Source organism: Pezoporus wallicus, unplaced genomic scaffold, assembly GCF_028554395.1.
Source record: "Pezoporus wallicus isolate ANWC-B61680 ecotype Strahan unplaced genomic scaffold, APGP_CSIRO_Pwel_v1 contig_3952, whole genome shotgun sequence".
NCBI classification, from domain to species: domain Eukaryota; kingdom Metazoa; phylum Chordata; class Aves; order Psittaciformes; family Psittacidae; genus Pezoporus; species Pezoporus wallicus.
The window spans coordinates 4,638,448-4,654,710 of NW_026635034.1; positions in this window are offsets into that span (position 1 = coordinate 4,638,448).

Here is a 16,263-nt window from a genome sequence, read left to right on the forward strand (position 1 = left end):
GCAAGCTCACATGTTGCTTGTACAAGGGGCTGCAGATGCAGGATGGAAGAAAACTCATTCCTTAGAGAACTGGCTGGGGGCAAGCAAAGGGACCGATTTCATTCGGCTTATGTGGCTTCCCTTAGTCCATTTGAGATTTTAATATGTTTAAATTAATGTATGGCATCATTAACAAGACTAACTTTGATTGCTGACCTGCGTGATAACCACTTACACTGTTTCCAGTTTTTCAGTATTTTCTTTTGCTGCGCTCTTCTACTGGCAACTAATCTCTGCATGCTCCGTATAACCACATCCTTCTCCAAAATAACATATTTCTCTTCGGAGGCATTTCAGGCACATTTAAGGACAAACTTGCTCCAGTGACTTATTGCAAGCCCAGGGGAGTTCTCCAATGCTGCTTCCATACGGCATCTTTTCTCTCTCTTTAGCAGCTGTTTTCTCTGTTCCTATCAATGAAAGACAGTCTGTGTGAGACAGTCCCACATGGGAGCTGTCATTTGATTAACCCTTCCACTACCATGGGCACCTTGTGTACACCATGAGGGAGTGATGCACGTCCTTTAACCTCTGCCTTCTGCAGCACCAGCTTCCATCACTCATCTTTTCCTACCTGCTTGCTGCCTGTGTCACCTCTTCACCTGGTTTATGTCTGGAGTTGTCCATCAGATCCAATGGACCTGGGCTGCTTTGGGCAGCTGAAGATTTGGAACCAGGCCACCGGCAAGATGTAAAACACTGGCTGTGCAAAAAGGGCTTTGAAAATTTGCTGTCTCTTGATCTGTGACCTCCTGGTTTGTGCTTCTGAAGGACGGGGATGTTTTGCCAAAGTCTGTGTATCAGGGCTAGCTGCTGTGAACATCCCTGCCAGAAGTGAGTGGGAGATTAAGGAGCCCAAAGTCCAGTAAGAATTGTCCATGGCTGTGTTGAAATGAGGTGGAAGGCTTGTAAGTGCTACTAAACATCACCCTGTAATTACCTGTTCAGGAGTCCAGGGTTTGTTGGAGAGATAATTGAGCATTTTGGCTTTGTTAATGAGTCTGCCAGCACCATTCCCACACACTGCAGGGTCCCCCTGGGGAAAATGGTGATTGTTTTGGATGCTGGGTGCCCCTGTGCCCGATATTGTGTCCTACTGGCACAAGGAGAGCAGTCAATTGAGAAGAGCATGGAAAACCATCCCACAGGACCAGGGTTGCGCCTGACTGTAGTGATGTGGGTCTGGGAAAGAGCTGTGCTGCTGCTGTTCATGTTAGCTAAAAATCAGTGAGATTGCAATAAAGACAAGTTTAATCACATCAAGAAAAGCGGTAATAACCTACTTTTGGGCAGGCTCTGGGCTCATTTTCAGTCTTTTCTGGAGTCATTGCCTTATGAGAGAGAGGATGGGGGAGAGAAAAACAGATGTCCCAGATACAGCCGGCATTTCTGATAACTTAGCTGCTAAAATAATCTTGCCTTATAAAAATTGATTCTTTTTCTTTTACAAAGCGCAACACAGAGTGACTTTTTGCTTCCCCAGTTCCCCTCTGAAGGAGCAGTACTATATAAATCAAGCTCTGGTTCAGGGACTTTATTATTTTTTAAATATTTAATATTTAAGCCATCACTTTGGACTGACATGAGCCCTTTTTGAAAGGCCATCATTACTTTTTTTTTTCTTTAAGAAACTGATATTTTTGCTTTTAATAGAACCTTTATATCATGCTTGGAAGAGGAAGAAGCTAGACTATCACCCCGAACAGTATTGCACTCATGAAACCTTGTTTCCTCTGCTATGGATTCATATTAAAATAAGGTCCTTTATGTTTTTCTGCTCCTAAAGCACTGGCACATTAGGAAAATTTACAGTCCACAGGAATAAAAGCAAGTTTTGGGTGTTTGAGGCTGCCTTTGCCGTCATTTTGCCTTAGTCTTGGTGACCATTGCACCAGTTGGAGTTTCTGGGTTGATGCTTGGAAAGGATGGGGTATGAGTACGGGGTGGGTATGAGGCCACTGAAGTCCTGGGACCCCCTGTACTCCATGTCATGCAGCACCCTTCAGTGGCTGCATTTGCAGCCCCCCAGTGACTGTAAGTGATGCTCAGATGCATGAGCTATGTCATATTTCAGAGAGAAACTTCCCAGAGCAGAAGAGCCTTTAAGCAAATACTATCTTTTTGTGAATGTTTTCTGACTATGGAAGTGTGTTAAGATCCAGCAATAGGTATTAAAATGAATGTGTTTCTCTTCCAGGAGTTTGTTCAATGTGCAAATAAAATTAGCCCTCATGCACAGAGAATCTGGAAGGTTTCAGTTTAAAATTCATTGGGTTTTCTGAAGAGGCATATGTTGGGGTGTTTTTTGTATGTGTAGAAATGTATTAAGAAAGATCCTCATCTGCATAAATGATCAGAGTAAATGCCAATTATGGATTCATAGACTAGCAAAAAATGTTCCTCTTGATTTATCCTTGTGATAAGATTTATAAAGAACAGTGATAGTCTCTGCTAAAAGGAATGACTCCATCTGGTATAAATAAAAACAATAAACTTAGGGGCAAAAGTGATATCAGCCCGCAATCTGATCTGAACAGTAAGCAGCAAAGCTGCAGTTGATGTCCAGAGGAGACGACTGCATTTCCTATTCACATTTGAGGGATATATGAGCTCATTTGGGTCTGCAGAAGAGGTCTCATATGCGACTCTAAGCAACAGTAACGAGAATTATGGTGCTATTGCCCTACTTGTTGACATATCACTATGTGTTTGCTTGCTTCTGAATTTGACTCATTCATTGCTAGATGGCTTAGCTCTTATCAGTGTGATATGCAAGTGTAAAACGCATGTGTCTCAGGAGCCCTCCATCTAATTTCACTGCAGACTGCAACATAATGTAGAAGCGAAGTCCCACATTAGTTGTGTGTCATCAGATCGGTTCTGTTGTGGTAACACTTGAGAAAATGATGTATTTGCCCTGAGGAAAAAAAAAACTGGCTGGTGCAGATGCTAAAATGCATTGCTTGGTGGAGAAAGACCAACCAGTGAGCGTGAATGTGCCGCACCGACAGCTTCAGCATGACAAAATGACTTCCTGGGCTGCTGGGCCTCCCTGCAGGGAGGGAGGTTGGTCATAGCTGTGGATTGAGAACGGCACTACAGAACTGGGGATCTCTTTGACCTTGACAGTAATGACTTTTAGGTGTCCTGCTAGGAAGGCTAGAGCAGGATGACTCAGCTGAGAAGGAATCATCAAATTACTGAAGAGTTGTGGCATTGACTTTCTGTGCCTCAGTTTCCCACATATTGTTAGTATCATGGTACATTGGCTATGAATAGGCATGGTGTTTTATGAGTTTCATAATGCTATAAGTATGGATAATGATTTTTTTCTGTGATTTAAAAGCCTGCTCTCCCACTAGCATGGGGGATGAGGACTGAGTCAATCGTGTGGTCACTGATCTCCATTAATGTAAACATCCTGTAATTCTGAGCTCTCCTTTCTATGAACTCATCTTGCTAAACCTTGCTGCCAGTGGGTACCCACCTCTGTCAGCAGCGGCACAGGGCAGCAAACATCAGGTTGGTCCTGCATTGATGAAGGGCACCCTGAGCAGGGTGTAGAGGAGGAGATGGCCCTGCTGGTCCATTGGGTTTCTCTGGGGGTCCCAGAAAGAGGCAGCACTGGGCCACGTGTCCCCTCTGCGGTCCCATAGCAAGGCTATGTAACTGAGTTGGCCTTGACCATTCACTGACCTAGTGTGGGATCTGCTAAGCCCTACTGAGCTCTGCAGGATATGCCTGGTAGTGTCAGCTTTGTTACCGTGGTTCTTGTCCTCTTGGCCACCTCCTGGCACCCCTTTCATGCAGCATCTGGACTTCCAGTCTCTCTCAGAGCTGAAAAAAGGGAGAAATGCATTGCCCACAATGAAAAAAAGGCTGAAGGTTTGTTTTTAAGCAACTCAGCTGTGGCTCTGCCTGGGAGATGCTGCATTTTCTTTGCCATTGGCCTTGCTGTTCCATCAGCCTGAACAACAGACACTTGGTGACTGACCTGGATAGAAATCAGCTGTATCTGCCTGCCTGCAGCCCATGTGGGTTTGATTGTAACCATGCCACTTCTCTGCATGGCCATGTGGATGCCACCTTACAGGGCAGGATGCTCCATGGTCTCCTGGTCACTGGCCCATGACAAGGAAACCGGAGCCTTGGTGAAAACCTCACCACTTAAACTACAAAACTCTTGGAAACTTTGCAGATGGTGTGGATTGAATGGAGGCTTGAAGGATCTGCATAACTGCACAGATACCAGTAAGTGATCTTGTGTCTGCTTGGCCTGAGAGCTTAGACATGGGAGGATGGCTTGAGAGCAGAGTGCTGTCATCCCACCCAAACGTGTAATGCAAACCTGCTCAGTAACTGAGCAAGGTTGGGGGTGGAAAGCTTATTCTCCCTGTGTGGCTATTCTAAAAATTCACTTTTCCAAAGATTCTTTTTTTTCTTAGTCTAAATATATTCTTCATCAATTTACATTTATTTGTTCTTGTGCCAATATTCTTCCTCAGCTTAAATAGCTCTTCTCTCTCCCTTGTGTTTACCCCCTTAATGTATTTATAGGAAATAATCACAGCCCCTCTCAGGCTTCATTTTGCAAGGCTAAATGAAGCAGCTTGTACAGTTTCCTCTTACAACTCTGGCTCATCTCAGTCACTTCTTGCTCTGAATCAGACATTACTGAGCACACGGGACCCCATGGGGCAGGGCATTCCCAACAATGTGGTGCTCATCCTTCCCAGTGATTCTCATCCTGGTCTGTGTCCTGTAAAATGTGACAAGACCCCTCCACAATACCTGTGTGCAGAGCTACTCATCACATTACCTTTGCTTTTTTACGGCCACAGAATGTCAAACACTCCTAAGTGTTCTATGGTAGACTAAGCTTTCTCTTTCTCCCTTGCTCCCAACTGGTAAGTTTCCAGGTGCTCCCAGATGTTCTTGGTGGTCCTTAAGTCCAGAGTCGCAAATGTCTTTGTGTTAGACCCATCCCTCTGCCTCTTTCTGTGCAATATTCAGGTTTCCTCTAAGAATGCTTCTCAGCTTTCTCTCTAATGCTGCTGAAGGCTTTAGTGCTCTTCCAGGGGTAATTAATGAAAATAGTAACCAGAATGGGTCCCAGTCCTGGAAGAATTCCTCCAGTAATCTCCAGTCTCAGCCTGCTCACCCTCCTTTAGAAGCAGTATGTCAGCATCTCTCCTACAGGGTGTTTGGGGAACTAGCTAATAGTTGTGAATGAATCCAAATAATTTCCGATGAACTTAATTTTCTGTGTCAGTTGTTTGCTGAAGTCCAGATAGGTTATATGCGCTGCTTTGAAAAATGAGGATTCTTATCAGAGAAAGATAATGGCATAGCTGGGTATGATTTATCTCAGTGCATGTTCTCCTGACGCTATTTGCTTCCAGAGCCCTTTCCTTCAATGTGTATTAAAAAGCCTGGCTTGCTTGTGAAATCATACTAAAGAGCCTGTACTTGTCCAGGTTGCTTGTTTATACTTCAAATAAAAACTGGAATATCATATTTTCTTATCCTATCTGATTGTACAGATTTATTAAATAAATCCTTGCCTTGTAGCTATCTCACATCCAGGTTTCCAAACCTGTGAGGAGAGGGCACTGGTTCTTTCTTTAATGAAATCTATGGAAAAAAGGCCAACAAATGAATCCCAGTCACTATGTCTTTAATAACAAATGCAGACAAGTAAAACATCCCTGAGGGCTCTCGTTTTTCAAGCTTTGTATAGGTAGCATGGCTTCAGGCTGCAGCACTGTCTCTCAGTGCATTTAACCACACTTACCACTGCAAAAACTAGTAGTTCAGCTATTATACAAAGCATTTGGCAAAGAACAGCCACAGAAAAGTTTGCAATGAGCTCTGTAATCAATAAGAGGTTTGTCAGTAAAGTGGAATATCATGTATGGACGCTCCAACTTTTATCATTCTCCAAAAACTCCAAGCTAACATTGTATTAACTGAACAAGTATGATAGATGACTGCGTTATAATTGAATTAGTTGGGAAGCACTGACCTTTTTGATGTATAATGTCTCTGAATGTGAAAAACAAATACAAACTGATGCTTTTATGAGTTTGCTGGGTGAATTTAGCCATCAATTGACTTGTGATAAATAAGACGTTGTACGCTTCAGTCAATGGAAAACATGTTTTCAGCTCCTGTGCTTGTATTTCTGTGCTCTGTGAAATCAGCTTTGCAGGCACACGTTACTCAGTTGTGCTTTTTATATTGTGAGCGGAACCCGAATGAGAATTCAAGTCCTCAGAGGACCTTATATTTGCTGGATAATGATAAGCCCAGCAGCTAGTGCTTGGTGTTAATTGTTTGCTCCCTTACTGTGTGGCCAGATTAGCTGGCAACGACCTGATGAGATTTCTGCTGTTTCTGCAGCACCTCTCCTTGTCAAAATAGTTGTAGATCAATAGCTGTTACCTCCACAAGCCATACTGAAAGTGAAGTTAGATGGGAAATGCAATTAGAAGAGAGGAAGCTATTTGCAAAGAATTCATGTTGTTTGTTCTTGTGTTTTTATACCTTGGTCCTTCCGGCTCCAGAGCAGACAATGAAATTTTGCAGTTTATCTTTTATTGCTTGGGTTTGACAGAAAAATCACTATTGCTCTAACCTGGGACACCTTGTAAGTGTTTATCTGACCATGATTAATTAACGTATTGCTACTTGCCACTGCAGCCAAATAAATGGTCTCCAGATGCACAGGGTGCTCAGGGACCTGGTGGCTATCTGATCTGCCTCTTCAAACCCAGCCTAGGTCAGGAAAGCTTGTCCAGGTCTGTTTACTATCTGTGAAATGAGCTGATGTGTCGCAGCCTATGGATTGACACCTCCAAAATGGCATGTACTCAGAGCAGGAAGGTAGCCCACTACACTTTGTGCCTGTTTACAAGTATGGCTAATTCCTTTTGGCTTTGGTTTTCTCCACCTTGCTCCCCCTTTCATGCACAGTTTGCAGGCGCTTCCTTGCACATAGAATCACCAAATCCCTCTCCAGATCTGAGACTCACCCACGGTCTAAGAGCCTGCAGCTACAGCAGCTTCTCATAGTTACTATTGATTTAGGTAAAAGCATAAATGTTGCATTTTTCCAGTGTGTGTGCGTGTGTATCGCCTCGGGCTCTTTTTTTTCCTCTGTGGGATCAATTACCTCCGTATCCTTCAACGCAGTCTGGCACGCTGTGCTAGAGCACAGATGCAAGGGACGCTGCTGTAACAGTTTGGATCAAAAGGATTCCTCCAATGCAAGACCTTGTCACAAGCAGGACCAGCAGCAGATGTTTTAGGAGCACTGCAGAACTGCATTGTTATGGCTTAATTTTCATCTAAGGAAAAACCCTAACGTAGTGACTCCAAAGCAAAGTCAGTAAGCCAAGAAAGAGCAAGCCCAAACTAACCAGTTACAAGCAGAAATTAAACTTCTCATCGCCTCTTTTGGACATTTCTGCCCCCGCTCTCTATCTTTGGGTGCTTCTGATCATTATCGGTTTGGTTGATACCCTGGAGGGAAGGAATGCCATCCAGAGGGACCTTGACACACTTGTGAGGTGGGCTGATGCCAACCTCATGAAGTTTAACCATGCCAAGTGCAAGGTCCTACACCTGGGTCGGAGCAATCCCAGGCACAGCTACAGGTTGGGCAGAGAAGAGATTCAGAGCAGCCCTGCGGAGAAGGACTTGGGGGTGTTGGTGGATGCGAAAATGAACATGAGCCAGCTTCAGTGTGCGCTTGCAGCCCAGAAAGCCAACTGCATCCTGGGCTGCATCAAAAGGAGTGTGACCAGCAGGTCCAAGGAGGTGATCCTGCCCCTCTACTCTGCTCTTGTGAGACCTCACCTGGAGTATTGTGTGCAGTTCTGGTGTCCTCAACATAAAAAGGACATGGAACTGTTGGAACAAGTGCAGAGAAGGGCCACGAGGATGATCAGGGGACTGGAGCACCTCCTGTATGAAGACAGGCTGAGGAAGTTGGGGCTGTTCAGCCTGGAGAAGAGAAGGCTGTGTGGAGACCTCATAGCAGCCTTCCAGTATCTGAAGGGGGCCTATAGGGATGCTGGGGAGGGACTCTTCATTAGGGACTGTAGTGACAGGACAAGGGGTAACAGGTTAAAACTTAAACAGGGGAAGTTTAGATTGAATATAAGGAGGAAATTCTTTCCTGTTAGGGTGGTGAGGCACTGGAATGGGTTGCCCAGGGAGGCTGTGAATGCTCCATCCTTGGCAGTGTTCAAGGCCAGGTTGGACGAAGCCTTGGGTGGTATGGTTTAGTGTGAGGTGTCCCTGCCCATGGCAGGGGGGTTGGAACTGGGTGATCTTAAAGTCCTTTCCAGCCCTAGCTATTCTGTGATTCTATGATTCTATCATCCAAGTGTAGATAGTGTTGTTGTTTATAAGACAGTTAAGGGGCAAGTTCTGTCTGGGCTATATGCAAATGTTCGGTGGTGGCAATGGGAGAAACCACCTCAAACTGCATATGCTGCAGTGCTATGTCTTCCCTGGGATGCTGCTCCTTGGACTTCCCTCTGTATCTCTTGATGAGACTTTCCTGAGTCCTCCTGGATTTGATGTGCACAAGCAGGTCAGATACAACACACCTCATGGATGTCCTCTGTTATGAACCAGAAGAGCGATCCCTTTCCCATATGCTGAGCAAATTGTGTCAAAATTGCCGTGTAAAATTTGGTTCTACAGGTTCCCCATTGATAAAGCAATTATGGAAGAGCTGGGCTGCAGTGTGCATATAATCCCTCGGACAACAAAGGGAAAGAGTAGAGACTAAGAATAACTTGCCCAGGGAGCAAACCTTGCAAACCTAATTAAATTCAATAGAGAGATAAAAAGAAGAGAGATTCTTTTTCTCTATAACCTGTCCATAGTCAATGGGAGAAAAGATTAAATGCTAGAAAGGTTTCAGTCTATTTGTTGTAGTAAAGAGCCTCGTACAAGATGTGTCACAAACAGTTCAGTGTCTCCATAATGCAATTTAAGTCATTGGGATCAACAAACGGGTGATCCCAAACAGTTCACTGTCTCCATAATGCAATTTAAGTTGTTGGGATCCATATGGGTCATCTGTCTTTCATCTGCTATTTTTTCCAGCCTGGGGAAACATGAGTTTCTGGCTAATAAAGACATCTTGCTATGATGCATCTTATTATCATGCACTACATCATACCAATAATCCAGTGACCTGTAACAGGGCTGTGACACAGGAGTAAGAAATACTGAAGAATGGGAATACCTGAAGCCACTGTTCCCTTATTCTCTAACAGTAGATGGCTGGTGTCACAGCAACTGCTCCAGCCTTTCCAGCTACTGGAGAAATCCCAGGATGCTGAGATCGATAGGCTTTTTGCTGACAATATCAAATGGAGTGATTTAACCCCAGCCAAGCCTGAAGACAAAACCTGACGTGTGCTGCTGCCTGGATCCCTGGGTTGTAGCCAGTGAATCTTGAGCCAGATCAAGGTACAAAGTGGCCTGAAGAAGCCAGCAAGAAATGACTTATCCACAGAGATGTTCTGACCTACTCTCCACTCTTAGAGCACAAAAACATACATTGCCTCAAAGAATTTTAGGGCAGACAAATGCAGCTCAGAGGAAAGGATAAAATGAGCAGTGAATAATTTACAGATTGGGGACAAAACATGTAAAAGAGCTCCTTTAGTGCTTCCAACAATCATCCCACACAGGCCTGGTATGTGTGAGGTCAGGAGAAGGTCTCCTCCCAGGGAAGCTGACCTTGGTTCCGGCACAGCAGTTGCCTTCCCTTTTGGCGCTCCACTTTGTATGGACTCAGCCAGAACATATTGTTTAACCCATGGAAGTGTTGGGGCACCTGGCTGATACAGGATCCTTATTCCCACAGCGAAGATCTAGCAAATGGATATAAATAAAAGCAGGGCCAACGAAGCCCAAGGTTAAGTGGAAGTGCATTTCTGCTCACCTGCAGACATGAACGAGATGGACCTGGGACTCCTCCCGCAATGAGATGCTGTTTTCTGGAGCTAAACTGTCAGAGGAGATGGGAAACTGTAGCTTAGAACAAGCCAAAAAGCAATACTGAGGGAGCAAGAGGCAAAAAGGTGTGACTTTTGATTAGCTGGAAAAAGAGGCAAAATTAAACCTCCCCATCGCAGTGATGGTTGCTTTCCTTCGATGCACCTGACAGAAATGAGAACTTGTTCTTTCACCCAACAATGATTTGCAAAAAGACTTCCTTGATTTTTCCAGATAGCAATGCTGAAATTAGGGTGAAAAGCTCTGTCCTGTAGGACAGTGCCTGGCATTTCTCTCCAAGGCATGCCATGTTGGTGTTGTGAGGGATGCAAACCTGAGAGGATGCTGATTGTGGACAGGGGCTTCAGATGCTGGTTCTCCCCTGCTCAGTATCCAGAAGTGCTCAAAGGCATGGGGATATTTTGCAGTAAATACGTTTCACTTCTAAACCCAAGAGGGGATCAGGCACCAGACAAACCACTGAAGGCAATGACAGTGTCTTTATTCCCTGAGGTCCTAAGTGGAGTCTGCAGGCTTTTCTGGAAGATACTTTTTAATCAAATGCTAACTGCTGAGCTAAACACAGCAGTTATTGAGTGAAATGCTATGGGCTATGTTATTCCATAGACTGATGAGCTAATAGACTCTGCTGGCCTTAAAATCTGGATGAACATTTTAAGGGGATTCTATAAAAAGGCCATCCCAATAAATAATTACTAAGGGAAGTAAAAGCAAAGGCATTTGTGAGTTCCTTAGTGACCACAAGGAACTTGAAGACTGTTTAACATGCCAGTGAGTGCAATCTGACATCCATCGATATGACTGGAAAGTCTCCTCTGTCTTCAGTGGGCATATGGTCAGGTCATGGTTGTGGAACTGGTGTGAGGGCTGAGGACAGCATCGTTGGAGGTGAAGTATCTTCCTTCAGGTTTTAACTCTCATGTGAAGGTTGTTTTGATTTTCCTTTAGTAAACCTTGATGGACAAGACTTGAGGATGAGCCAGTAGCAAACAGAGAAACAGATTGCACTGTGAACTCACCTGAATGTGCAAGAAGCCAGCACAGCTTGGAAATACCTTCTCCTCTCTGGAACTCAGTATGGTAGGTAGCACCTTCCAAAGAGCTCACATGGAACAAACACATCTCCAGCCCTGACCAGAAGTCCTACACAGCCTGTTGTTGAGTGGTGGTCAAGGAAATCTTGCAAAGCAGACAGGTGGTTACCTGTCACACTTGCTGCTGCCTTCACCCATCAGAGCAAGAGCAACCGGTGCCTCAACAGGCGGAGCACTGGCTGAGCACAGATACACTGAGCTGCACTGATTCCATCTGTGCAGCCTTCCAGCACTCTGCAAGACTCCCACTCCCTCCTAGGGGCTGTAATCAAAAAAGCAGCCCCTCGTTACTCTTTTTTCCCCACTTTTGATATAACATCAGTTATACCTGTGCTTTTGTGCATGTTTGCTCCAGAAAAAGAGCTACTGCCTGGGAAGTGTCTGAATCTTGCCCATTTTGCTCACGGTTTGTGATGCACTCAAAAAGACCTGAACCGAAAAGCCCAAGTGAAGGCTCATTTATAAAAAATAGTGGTGGTGAATATAAATAAACAAGTTGCTGCTTCAGTTGGTTAAACAGGCTTAACTGTAAAGTTTCTTATCACAGATGGATTAGCCTGTGATCACTTCAATCATCTGTGGTTTTGTACATGATCTTTAAAGCTTATTTTACAAATGCTTGAACGTTGCACTATGAAGGTTTATTACTCACAGACATTTGTGCCAGCAAAAACCAGTTGTTCCCACTCCCACTGGAAAGAAATTTGACATAGCAGAGGGAAACTGATTAAAAAATTTAGATCAATATTCACAAAAATATTTTATCTTATCCATCCCACTCACAGTTCTGTCTTTCTTTGTAAATATATTGGGGGGAAAAATTCTCTTTGCCTAGGACTGCTGTCAAGTGTACTGCTTTGAAGAATTTCTCCCCTCAGCACATCTGGTATGGGTGGATGTTATTCAACAGGCTGATTTTTTTGGTTGTTGTTGTATTTCAAGCGATCCTCTGCCAAAATCCATTTAGCTGAACAAGAAGTTTGCCCATTATCAATCACTCACTGATAACCACTGCCAACTCAGAGATGCATCTTTCCAGGCATAGCCTGCATGCGTGCTGGCCACAGGAGCCAACTTCAGCAATATTGGTGCCCTACTGAGATTTCAGAGGAAGTGCAAATGTGGAGTACTTAATAAAAATAGCAATCTGCATGCTGCAAAGTGCTATTTAATGACTCAGAAACTTTTGGTATGTCTTTAAGAGAGACTCCAGTGTTTCACCCAGACTGTGGCAGGAAGGGGAAGAAAGCAATGCCCTGAATTGTCCAGCCATTCCCTCTGAGTTTGCCCTGCACTCCCAAATCCCAGTTAAACGCTTCAGGGAGCACAACAGGCTCAGAGAGTCTTGTCTGAATGTAGCTACTGGTGCTTTTAGCATAGGGCTGTGTTTTGGGCTTTAGATTTTTCTCTTTCTGTTAAAAGCAAACCCTGAACAGACTAAGGACTTGCTATTGGCACACTGGCAAATGTGCATCAGTCTCTGTAGTATAAGCTACACTGGTGAAGGACTGTTTTTTTCTACATTTTAATACCATCTGACTGTTGCTTGCTCTTTAAGAGACATGTGCTGAAGAAGATGATAGGTATGGTCATGTCCCAGTTAAAACGGACTTGGTTTCCCTGTACCTCTCAGTAAAAGAAGCTCATTAGGAAATGATCTGGGGGTTCCTGAGAGCAGCTAAACCACCAGGTTGGTTGAGGGTTTTGGGTATGTTTAGCTCTTGTTTTTCTAATAGCACAAATTTGCCCAGAGGTTGCAATAAGGGAGGTAAAGAAAAGGCTGCCTAAAGACCTCTTAGTGCTTTAAAATGATCCCTTTATGTCAATGGGATAAAGAGTTTGGTTTAAATTTATCACTTGTTTAAGTCTTTGCAAGTCAAAGCCTGTAACAGCTGTGTGGTGTTACAGCCAGATTGCATGAGATAAGGCAAAGCAAGTGCCCTGAGCTTGGGCTTGCTGCACTTTATATCAGTTTGCTGGGTACACACTGCTCTGGAGGGCTTGCAACTGAAAGAAAACACTCAGCAAGAGTGTGGACAACGTGTGAGTGGAAAAAACCTGCCCACCCCATGGGAGTTATAACATGGAGAGGAAGACAAAAGTGTCAGAGAAATAGCTACTGAATGTTGCAGTGATGAAAGATCTTCTTTCTTAGACCTCACTCACCCTCAACATGAGCTCCTCCTTCAGCATCCATCAGCTTCAGTGTAACCAGCCCTGTGGGGTTACCCTGTGCACCAACAGAAGCACTGTTGATGCTATGAGAGAGAACAAGACAGTGGGAATGTGTTTATTTTTGTGCAGCTGGTAGTAGCATCACAAATGAATGAGGACCATGCTCTGGCCCTGGGAAGCAAATTGGGCTGAAATATCCTTATATTAGGGCTACGCTACATAGGCTATATACTCTCTTCCCTATGTAGCATAGTTTCTTCAAACCAGGAAAGGCAAGTGTGCAGTCCTGGACACCCCTGCCTTAAGGAGGAACCTCCTACACCCAGTGGGTCACCTGGATAATTTGGAAGAAGCTGCTGGAGGGGAAGGCAGGGAAGATGGGAGGCCTGGGGGGAAGGTGGAGGCTATGGGGGAGCCAGACAAGGTAAATGTGCCAGCCACTGAAGGAAAGAGCAGATGAAAGGGAAGAGTGGAGAACAAAGCAGAGACATCAAGGAAATGTGGGGAGGGGAGATGGGAGAGGATGGTGCTAAAATTAGATGGGGAACGGGGACAGGGAGAGCTCATCTGGTGCTCTCACCTCAGACAAAATTCCCACTGCAGCTTCTATGAAACCTGGCTTGGGGAGGGGGGGAACAACTGGAGTCTAGATGGGAAAGCAAGAGGAGGGGAAATCACTGCAGACCTGCACAGCCCAGGCTACTCAGATTGGTTGCCCTGGCCCCAACGCTCCACAAACATACATACATATATATATATATATATATATATATACACATATATACATACACCCCTTCTGTACCTTCAGCCAGGGACACACCACCCAGTGTCTTTTTGTAGAATCAACGTCTTGTGTTTATGAATCTGCACCATGTTTAACTGTTTCAAAACAATTTCTGCAGGTGATTCCTAATTACACGCTCCTGGTCACAGCACACAAAGAGCTAATGAAACCCTTGCCATCAATTAAGTGTAATTTCTGAGTGCTGAGGGAGAAGCGAGGAAGGCAAAAGGCAGTCACCAACGTTTTGCTGTGGCTGCAGCCTGGCTTTGGGGCATGGCTTTCCTTGGAGCTGAGGGAATAATGCTGTGCACGAAGTATGCTGCATGCAGTGCAGGAGCAAAAGATGTGTGTTGAAGAACAGCCCTTCCACTGAAGCCTTGAGCTTTTTAGTCGCTGCATATTCTCACCAGGCTTTTACAGGAGGCAGTTACATATCACAGCTACAACTTGGACCAGCGAACACACACCAGGACTGCATGCCAAGGGAGCACTGGCTGATACATGACCATTTCAGCTGCATTCATCCCTTTTCCTCCCACGAGGAGTTCAGGATTATGTGGCTGGGGACTTCCTGTCAATCAGGGGTTGTTGATCAAACACCATCCTTCATAATCGGGAATGCATTATCGATCTCGTTGTTATTATGCTCCTTCTTTTCTAGCTGGATCAGCTTTTGCTATGGGAGCCAGCTCTGGAAACCTATCAGAACCTGAGCAAAACCAAGTAAGATCACCCAGACCTGGACTAGGGGTAAGAAGTGTTTCCTACTTATTCTCTGGTGTTTGCAATTCTGAAAGGTATAGAGACCTTTTCCACCCTTTGATGACCTGAAGGCTCTATAGGAAGGACCATAGGGTTGAAAGCATCCAGCCATGCAATTTGCAAGTAAATGGCTACTTAAGCCGTAAAACAGTCTGACAAAAGCATGGAAAATGTGGCCCAAGGACACTGCCTCTTCAGTGCTGTAAAGTAGTGGCAAGAATAAGGATAGCATGAACACGTTTTTCTTCTGTTTGCAACGATGTTTATCGTCTTCGTTTGTATTAACTGCTATGCGCATTGTGTCTTTACAGATATTATACATACACTGAATCACACACAATATTCTTCAAAGTCAGTGGAAGGACTTGCACATCAGTGGGTTTCAGGCAAAACCCCCTCCTGGCCCCTTGTTTCTCCCAGGAAAGCAGAGAGGTCTGTTCCCAAGGTTGTCAGAGTAAAACACATAGTTTTATGTCAGTTTGTCCACAGTGTTCTGATGGCCGTGACGTGTTTGTGCATACAACCCTTTGAATTAGTTCGTCTAGGAAAGAAAAGCTGATGGTCCACTTCCCAAACAATACTAATGAGACGAACAGTCAAGCCTCTGACATCTTACTGCTTTATTCACCCAGCAACACCTCTATTAAAAACTCCCGTCGATATCTCCGTGTGGCGTGGCAAGCCGACCATCAGCAAGGGAAGAAGCAATGCTCTGACACCAGGTAAGCTCTTGCCTGCTTTGGTGCTGCACACCCGAGGTGGGGACTGGCCTCCCGCAGCACCAGGACCCATCCCTGCAGGGACCACAACCCCCTCTTTGGGGAGGTAGGATGTATCTGGCCTCACAAGAGGTCAGGTACATGGTCAGCACAAGTCTGTGCATCAGTGGCCTTTGCACCCCAGGGCGGTGGGTGTCCAGGGGTGCGGTGTCCCCAAGTGCTGGGCATCCCCCTCCCCTGCACACCTTTGTGCCAGTCACCCTCTGCCCGGATTTGGGGTGCAGGGATGGGGGAAATAGCGGCGCTCACAGTGCGGGGGGATCCAGGAGCTGCCGTCTCCCATACAAACAGCGCCTGGGGGGGGGGGGGGGGGGTCCGGGGCTCGTTGCTGCCGGGACGCCGAGCCACCCCGCCCTCCCCCCCCCCAGCTTAAAGGCTGCGACAGCGGCCGGTACTTGCACTAATGATAAAGATAATAACAATGATAACGTAAAGGGCCGGAGCACGGGTCCCGGCTCCCCGCCGCGCACCGCCGCTGCGGGCCCCGCTGCCGCAGCGCTTGGGGCCGGCCGGGGCAGCCCCCCCGGCGGCTGCGGGCCCGGGGGCGGTGCAGGGAGGCTCGGCCTGAGCAGCCCCCTCCCTCCTC